The sequence below is a fragment of the Lathyrus oleraceus genome, chromosome 5, assembly GCF_024323335.1.
Source record: "Lathyrus oleraceus cultivar Zhongwan6 chromosome 5, CAAS_Psat_ZW6_1.0, whole genome shotgun sequence".
Lineage (NCBI taxonomy): Eukaryota > Viridiplantae > Streptophyta > Magnoliopsida > Fabales > Fabaceae > Lathyrus > Lathyrus oleraceus.
In genome coordinates, this window is record NC_066583.1 from 369,135,551 (window position 1) to 369,144,133 (window position 8,583).

General features: G+C 30.8%; 1 long non-coding RNA gene across 1 annotated transcript; it reads left to right on the plus strand.

The window, feature by feature from the left end:
• Nucleotides 1–432: 432 nt before the first annotated feature.
• LOC127079334 (uncharacterized) lies at nt 433–2,259 on the plus strand. Its single transcript, XR_007787918.1, has 2 exons — nt 433–609; nt 2,049–2,259. It is a non-coding gene; the product is annotated as an uncharacterized LOC127079334 (long non-coding RNA).
• The last annotated feature ends 6,324 nt before the right edge of the window (nt 2,260–8,583 follow it).

Below are 8,583 nucleotides of genomic sequence, written 5' to 3' on the forward strand. Positions count from 1 at the left end.
TCAGATTGAATGGTTATATATTTAGTGAGAAGTTGGTAAAATAATCATTCCATATAAATTATAATAAACTCAATTATACATATCACCACGGTTGGAAACTATAATCGTGGTGATATGTTGTGCGCTAAATATTTTACAACGGTTGAAAAAAATAACCATGGTGAAAAGGTTTAGAAATCTGCCAAAATGCTTGTGCTGGGTGTAACACCCCAAATTTTTTAATTAACTATTTAATTGAATTTGTATTTTCCTTTTAATAATTTAATTGGATGATAAAATGCTTTATGTGATTTTTTATGACTTATTTGGGAATTATGGAGAATTATGAGATTATTATATAATTAAAATAATTGAAATGTATGAATTGTGAGTTATTGGGTGAAATTGTAACTTTAATGAAATTTCAGTGTTAAGGAGTAAGAGCCTAAAAGTTGAGGGAGAATTGGAAATTAACAAAAATATTATTAGGTCAAATAAATAGTTAAGTGAAAGGGGTGAAATTTATTTGTACTTGAAATCTGAAAAAGAGAGAAAGAGGCAAGGAACCCTAAAGAGCTCTAGGAAGGAGAAATCATATCCAAGACCTTGAATTTGATGGTGGAAGTTAAGGTAAGGGGAGATAACTACTCGTATATGGGTGTCAAATGCATGAATGATAGAGAGAGATCATCACTCTCATCTAGGTTTTTCTTATATATTTCCCCATTGTTGGTGTTTTATGAGTTTCGAATGAGATTTTGTGAAACTTAATATGTTCGTTGTAATTCATATGAAATTTGTGCCATGTTTTATTGATGAACTTCGTGTATGATGTGTATGTGAAAATCTGAGTTTGAATGTTTATGTTTATGGAGTTTTGGTTTGATAAATATGTTCTTAGATTTGGAATAGATTGATGATTAAATGATGTTAGGATATATAATATATGTGTTGTATCTTGTTATAATTTTATATAACTACAGTATGTCGAATTCTGAGTGTTATGGTTTTTACGGAATCAAAATGGAAGGTCTGAAAGTCCTCATATGGTGAAATACACAGAATTTTGCATTATGCAGCAGTGACGGTCGTCACCTTTGTGACATTCAATTCATCATTGCTTCGAACAAGCCGACGATCGTCAGCTTTGTGACGGTCCACACGTCACGACTGAGATGATTTTGTTCATATACATTTTTAATCATAACTTGAGTTTCGTGACTCCAATTGAGGTGCGGTTTGAAGCATTGGAAAGATAACGCATATTACTACCTCAAAGTAAGATCCTAAGAGGTTAATAGTGTACTTGAGGATGCAATTATATGGTGTTACGTATTTTGTAACGCTAATTAATTGTTAATAACGATGAAAACATTTTATTTTGGTTGTTATGATTGATTGAATTAATGATTATCCCGTGATGGAGGATGTTGATGTTGAGATAATTATTGATGATAAATTATATGACCTTTATTTTTATGTTGAGATACAATAATATGATGAGTTTAATAATATCTGAGATGTTTTACATAATTATATGTTATGAATTATAATTATGTGCATGAGTTGTGGACTATTGGTATAATTATATGCTGCTGAATATAATTATATGTTGTTGATGTTGAGGCGTGTGGTTTGGAGTGAGAACTACTCTAATTACCTTAATTCATATTGTGTATGATTCGAGGTGGAACACTGGTGTATTTACACCTAGATGTCGTTGTTGCATAAATCATGTATCATGTGTGTCGGTGTTGAGAAGTGACAAGTCATTGGTTTAGAAGAGGGGATCAATGATGAGTTTGGGTTCGAAGAAGAACCATAGTGAGTGGATGAATATTAGTAACATAACTCTGATGTCAACAAAATAGTACCACATGCATTGAGTCGAGATGATTGGTCACATTGCATACATGAAAGCCTTGTGAATTTTTTTGTTAAGAATATTATATGTGTTTGATGATTATGTGAATATGTTACCCTTGCTATGTTTTGTACTACTAATATATTTGAGTGTACTCTCACCCTTATTTTGTTTTATTTGTGGTGTTCTATATGTTGTGGAACAGATACTCCGGAGGAGCAATAACTGATAGGAGTTGGAAGATGGAATTGAGGCTTTTGTTTATTTATCGTTTTCATTATTTAGTTTTCGGTTGTTCTGATATGTAACACTGGGAACGAGTCGTTATCGTTGATTGACTTGATTGTTTTGGATTTGTTTAAATTCAACAAGTACTTTATTTTGAAGATATAATTTAAAGTATATGTTTATGTTGAGTTCTGTTGCAAGTTTTTTATTAAATTGAAAGAGTGTGCATGTTGTGAATGTGTAGCACCTTTTTTAGAATAATATTGTTTATCTCTTAAAAATAAAGTCATGATGTTTAGGGTGTTACATTGAGTATCTAACCCATGACCTCAAACTTTTACTACAATTGTTTTATTCAACTGTAGTGATATTTACATGCTACTGTGTTTTACAATGGTTACCAGACCACGGTGGTAAGGAGGATACATACTACCACATCTTATATTATCACGGTTAATCACTATGATGATATATCTTTTTTAACCATGGTGAAAGACCCATTTTTAATAATTCCCCCCTTCATAATAAGGTTTTAACATCTTCGCATTCACCTTGAAGGTGGTAGCAACCCCTGGTTCATGTAATTCTATTGCCCCATATGGTGACACAAATTTCACTTCAAATGAACCTAACCACTTAGAATTGGGTTTTATTCGCAATATTCTTAACCAAGAGTTAAAAATAATCTCTTGCCCAATGTAAAACTCCCTCCTAACTAAGTTCTTATAATGGTACTTTTAGTTCCCATATTATCTATTATCGCATTTTTGTAAGGTTGCAATCACATTTCTTCTAACTCGTTAAATTTTAGTAATTTATTCTTTCATATTGTAGCTTAATTAAAATTTAAAAAAACTAATTTCCCAGGAATCTTGGTGTTCTAGGTCTAAAAAAATATGGCAAGCTTTACCGTACACCAACTGATAATGATACAATCCTAAGTGAGTATTTAACATGGCATGGTATGTCTATCATGCATCATCTAGTTTCTTCGACCAGTATGACTTAACTCTCTTATCCATGATTTGATTTATCTATCTGTTTGAAACTTCTACTTGTCCACTCGTTTGCGCATGATAAGGAGTGTCCATTTTATTCTTCACATTGTACTTTTCTGGGAAATTCTCCAAATGTTTGTTGTAGTAATACTTTCCTCAATTTAAACATAATAGTTGCATCATCGGAAAGACACATAGTTGCTCTAAACCATTTTGTAACATAATCAACACAAAGCAAAATATGTAAATTAGAATAAGGAGGAGAAAAGGGGCCCATTAATTCAATGTTCCAACAATCAAAATATTCAACCTCTAATATTCTATTGAATGGCATTTCATTCATATTATAAGTACAATATGTCTCAGGGAATTGATTACAAATTTTCATATACTCTACATTGTCTTTGAATAGAGTCGGCCTCCAGAAACCACTTTATTGAATTTTCGTATTTCTTCTTTCCCTATTATGGTGGCCTAAATAATTTGAGATACGATAGTGTGGCGTTATACTTTTTGCTTTCTTCTCATCTACACAACTTATGATTATCCCTTTGGGACCTGCCTTAAATAAAAATAGATCATCCCAAAGATAAAATTTAGCATCATGATACAATTTTTCCCTTATATGTTATTGCTCTTGTTTTCCAACTTTGAAATTGGTCATGATAGAAAACAATGGACTTTCTTTCAATAATCACAAACATCTTCCATTATATTGTTTTCTTTGATATCCATTCGAAAAATAGTGATGTAATTATTCATAATATAAAATAATAACAATCTAATAACTTCTAATATAGCTACATGTTCAATGGTTTAAGTATAATCAATACCTTTCCGTTGATTATAGCCTTGAGCTACTAGTCCGGGTTTGTGTCTTGCCACTTCCCATTTTTAATTGAGCTTGTTTCTAAACACTTATTTGGTTCCAATGATATTCTTCCATTTGGAAGTAGAAGCAATATCTCATACATCATTTCTGTAAAATTGATTCAATTTATGTTGAATGAAAACTATCCAAACATCATCACTTAAAGCCCAGACTATGGAAGATTATTCAATAAGAGATAATCGTCCCTCAAGACTAAATTTATTTATGAGAGATTATCTGGCTTTTAATGGATCTTCCTTGCTTCTTAAGATAATATATTCTAAATATGAAGACTTATACTTCTGATGATGATTGGTCCAGAGACACTAGCATCATCAGGTTCTCCAGATGCTTCCTGTCGAGGGTCTTATGTGTTTCTAGAGCTTTGTGCTCCATAGGCATTATTGACAAATGTCTTTTCTTCGTAGGATGTTGATATTGGTTTTTTCACTAACTGGATATCTCAAGTCGTTTAATTAGCTTTGACATTTCATAGTCACTATCTTTTTCATTAAACCTTACATGAATTAATTCTTCAAGTATTAAGGTTTCAATGTTATATATCTTGTAAGCTCTGAAGCGTTAAGAGTATCCTAACAAGATACACTTTTGTGCTTTGGAATCAAACATGTTAAATTGTTCTTTGATTTTTAGAACATAGCAAGTACAATTAAAATTAAATTGATGCAAATATGAAATATTGAATTTTCTACCTTTAAAAAATCCATAGGGAGTCTTATTCAATATATATCTAATATAGATTTTATTTTGAATGTAACATATTGTATTTACAACTTTTGGCCATAAGTGTTTTGCAATATTTTTCTCATTGATCATGGTTCTTGCCATCTTTTTAAGAGACCTATTTTTCCTTTATAGAACTCCATTTTGCTATGGATTTCTAGGATATGAGAAATCATATGAAATGTCATTTTCTTCACACAAAAATTTAAAATGTTTATTTTCAAATGCTCTGCCATGACCATTTCTTATGATTTCAATTTACAAATCTTTTTCAACCTGCATTTGCTTGCACAATATTGAGAACACATAATGAGACACATCCTTATTTCTTAGGAATATTACCCATATCCATCTGTTGTATTATTGATTGTGACTAATTCATACTTTTTATCATTAACTGGTGCAGTTTTCACTGGTCCAAACAGATCACCGTATAAGAGCTCTTGTGGTTTGGAAGAGGAAACAATATTCTTAGAATGCATTTTTTTCCACAAGTTTCCCTTTTTGACATTCTCGCAAAGAGCGTATGATTGGTACTTTAGATTAAGTAAGCTTCTTCCAAGCTCAAGCTTGTTAAACTTAGAGATTAACCTCAAACTAGCATGTCTTACTCGTATATGCCACAACCATTGATCTTCGTTTACTAAAACTAGTCATTTCACCTCTTGTTTTTCGAGGTCAGACAACTTGGTTTTATAAATGTTGTTTATTCTTGTTCCACCAAAGATTACATGACTTTTAGTCGAAGAAAACACATAATCATTATCGCTTAATTGACTTATGCTCATTATATTATGGACTACTCCTTCAACTAAAAATGCATTATTCAAATAGGGAAGAAAGACATTCACCTAATTTGTAGGATCATATGATTATGCCCTTCAATTTTCTTCAAAATCTCACATTGCCTCCTTCTTTTATTTTAAGACTTTAAAACATACATTTTCTTCTATCAAGTATCGTGAGTATCAATTGTCCAAATATCAAGATTAATATCAGGATCAGTACTTTAACCTTTGCTAAAAACATTTCCGGTATAATCAAATTTTTTATTAGATATCTAAATTTTCTTAGTTTTTTTTTTTGGTAATTTTTAAAATGTTTATTGTCTTCAATGTATATTAAACCTATATTAGACTTTTGAATTTACATACTAATGTAGTGTTCAATTCAAATTTCAAAAGCAGCCTCCTCTTTGTTTTTTTTTTCAACTTTGTTATATGTGAGCAGATTAATTAACTTGCAACATGAAAAGAGAATGATGGACCTACTTGTTGGTAATTCAAAAGTTTATTTAAATTTTAGAATAAAAAGGATTTCTTGACCTTTAGGTGCCTTGGGAAGAGGTTTAATTTGTCCTGACTTCTTAGCCTCCCTTTTCCCCTGCTTTATAGGGCTCCATTTTCATTCTATTCTAATGAGAAAGGAAGAAATTAAGGAAGAAACGGACAAACTTTCCACCGGCCCCCAAAGGTCAAAAAGCACATACCCCACGATCATTAATAGGCTCACATTTTGTAGATATGGTTGGTTATAAAGGGTGATAATTTCTTTAACACTCTCATACATTAAATATGTATTGATTACTCTATCAAATTATTTAATTTGTATTATTTTTTATATTAATTTATTTTAAAATAATCAACCAATTTTATCTAAGATACTCTATACACGTTCTTAAAAATATAGTATATAAATAAAATTTAATGATAAAATTAATATTATTTATTAAAATATTTTTATTATTTAAAATTAATAGAGTAGTTGAATGGGTGCAAAATTATATTAGATTCTTTAAATTATTTTTGTATAATAGATTGATCCTTTTAGTTTCTTTAATAACTCTTTAAATTATCAAACATGTGATTATTACCCTTTTTAATAGAATAAAGATGTTAATTATGGATATAATTATTTTGATGATATAAAGATAATGAAGTAGAGTTTCAACTATCACACACAATAGCGGAACTAAAGGGGGCGTGGGAAGGCCACGGCCACCCCTCAACTTTTTATTTTTTTTTAATTCATATATATTAAATTATTAAAACATCCTTATTTTAAATTAAAATTATTTTTTATTTTTTATTTTTTATTCAAAGTTAGGTTAAAATACAGATAAGGTAAAAAAACTCCTACATTTCCTTTCTTTCTCATATGGGTTTGCTATCGGCACCGGAATCGGAACAGATTAAAGTGATCGGCATCTAACAGGTAAAAAACTTTATTCATTCTTCTTTTATAAAAAATAACAAATTAAAGTGATTGCTTGATTTGTGTTTTTGAGATTTTTAGGGTTCTTCTTTCTTGATGTGTTAAAATAATCTATATGAGGTTTATTAAGTCAATTCATAACACTGTAATTTACAAATATAGTTATACACTGTAATAAGGTTTATTTAATCATTGTTGCTTCTAATTTCTAATAGTGAAGTTACCGGTATTTGAAAACGGATTAAAGTTGATTAATTAAGTTTATTAAATTTTTTCTCTTTTAATTTTTATGTTCTCTAAATTGATTTTTGGTTCTGATATGATATTATAGGAAGAGTAAAGATGAATAATAGGAAAATTGATTCTTTTTTCAAAAGGAAGGCATGTGAAATTGAAAGAGAAGAGAGAGATGAAGACATTATAATCCCGACATCCGAATCTGAAACAGTTCTTGAGAATCCAACAATTGAAGAGCATCATGGTTTTGAAAATTCTTTGGAACGCGATCCTGGAAAGCGTCCTCCGAATTGGCAATATCCACCAAATCAAGTGGATGCAATACGAAGAGCTTATCTAAAATGGGGTCCATATCAAATTCATTTAGAAAACTATCCTTTGTCCGGTAACGAGGATCATCCGAGAAGGTTTCAACATACTTGGTTTAGCATATTTCCATCATGGTTAGAATATTCACCATCTGAAGATGCCGCATATTGCTTACTCATGTTACCTTTTTACCAAAAAACTAAGTGGACGTCCCGAATCACTTGTCTTTATTTCTATGGGTTTTAGAAATTGGAAGAAAGTTAGGAATGAAAAACATTGTTCCTTTCTTAAACACATAGGGAAGGATTTTTGCTCACCACACAACAATGCAATGAAAGCTTGTCAATACTTGTTGAATCAAGATGGTCATATTAGAAATGTTATTCAAGTGCAAAGTTCAAGTCAAAGAATGAATAATCGGTTACGACTCAAGACTTCAATTGACACTGTTCGTTGGTTAACACTACAAGCTTATGCTTTTAGGGGTCACAACGAAAGTAGCAAATCAAGAAACCAAGGTAACTTTCTTGAGTTATTGAAACTTTTAGCATCCTACAATGATGAAGTTGCAAAAGTTGTGTTGGAAAATGCTCCACAAAATTGCAAGTATACTTCACATCAAATTCAAAAAGAGCTCTTGCAAATTCTTTCTAGTAGGGTGAAAAAGAGTATTCGTGAGGAAATTGGTGATTCCAAATTTTGTATCGTTGTTGATGAAGCTCGTGATGAGTCAAAAAAGGAACAAATGGCTCTTGTATTAAGATTTGTTGATAAAGTTGGTTTAATACAATAGAGATTTTTTGATGTGACACTTGTTAAAGACACCACATCTTTAACTCTTAAGGAAGCAATATGTGATATACTTTCTCGACATAACCTTGATGTTTCTAACATTCGTGGCCAAGGGTATGATGGTGCTAGCAATATGAGAGGAGAATGGAATGGTTTACAAGCCCTCTTTATGAAGGATTGTCCTTATGCATACTATGTTCATTGTTTTGCTCATCGATTGCAACTTGCATTAGTTACATCATCAAGAGAAGTCAAACATGTTCATAAATTTTTTGAGAAGCTGATCTTTGTTGTGAATGTTGTTTGTTCTTCTACAAAGCGTCATGATGAGTTACAAGCTGCCCAAT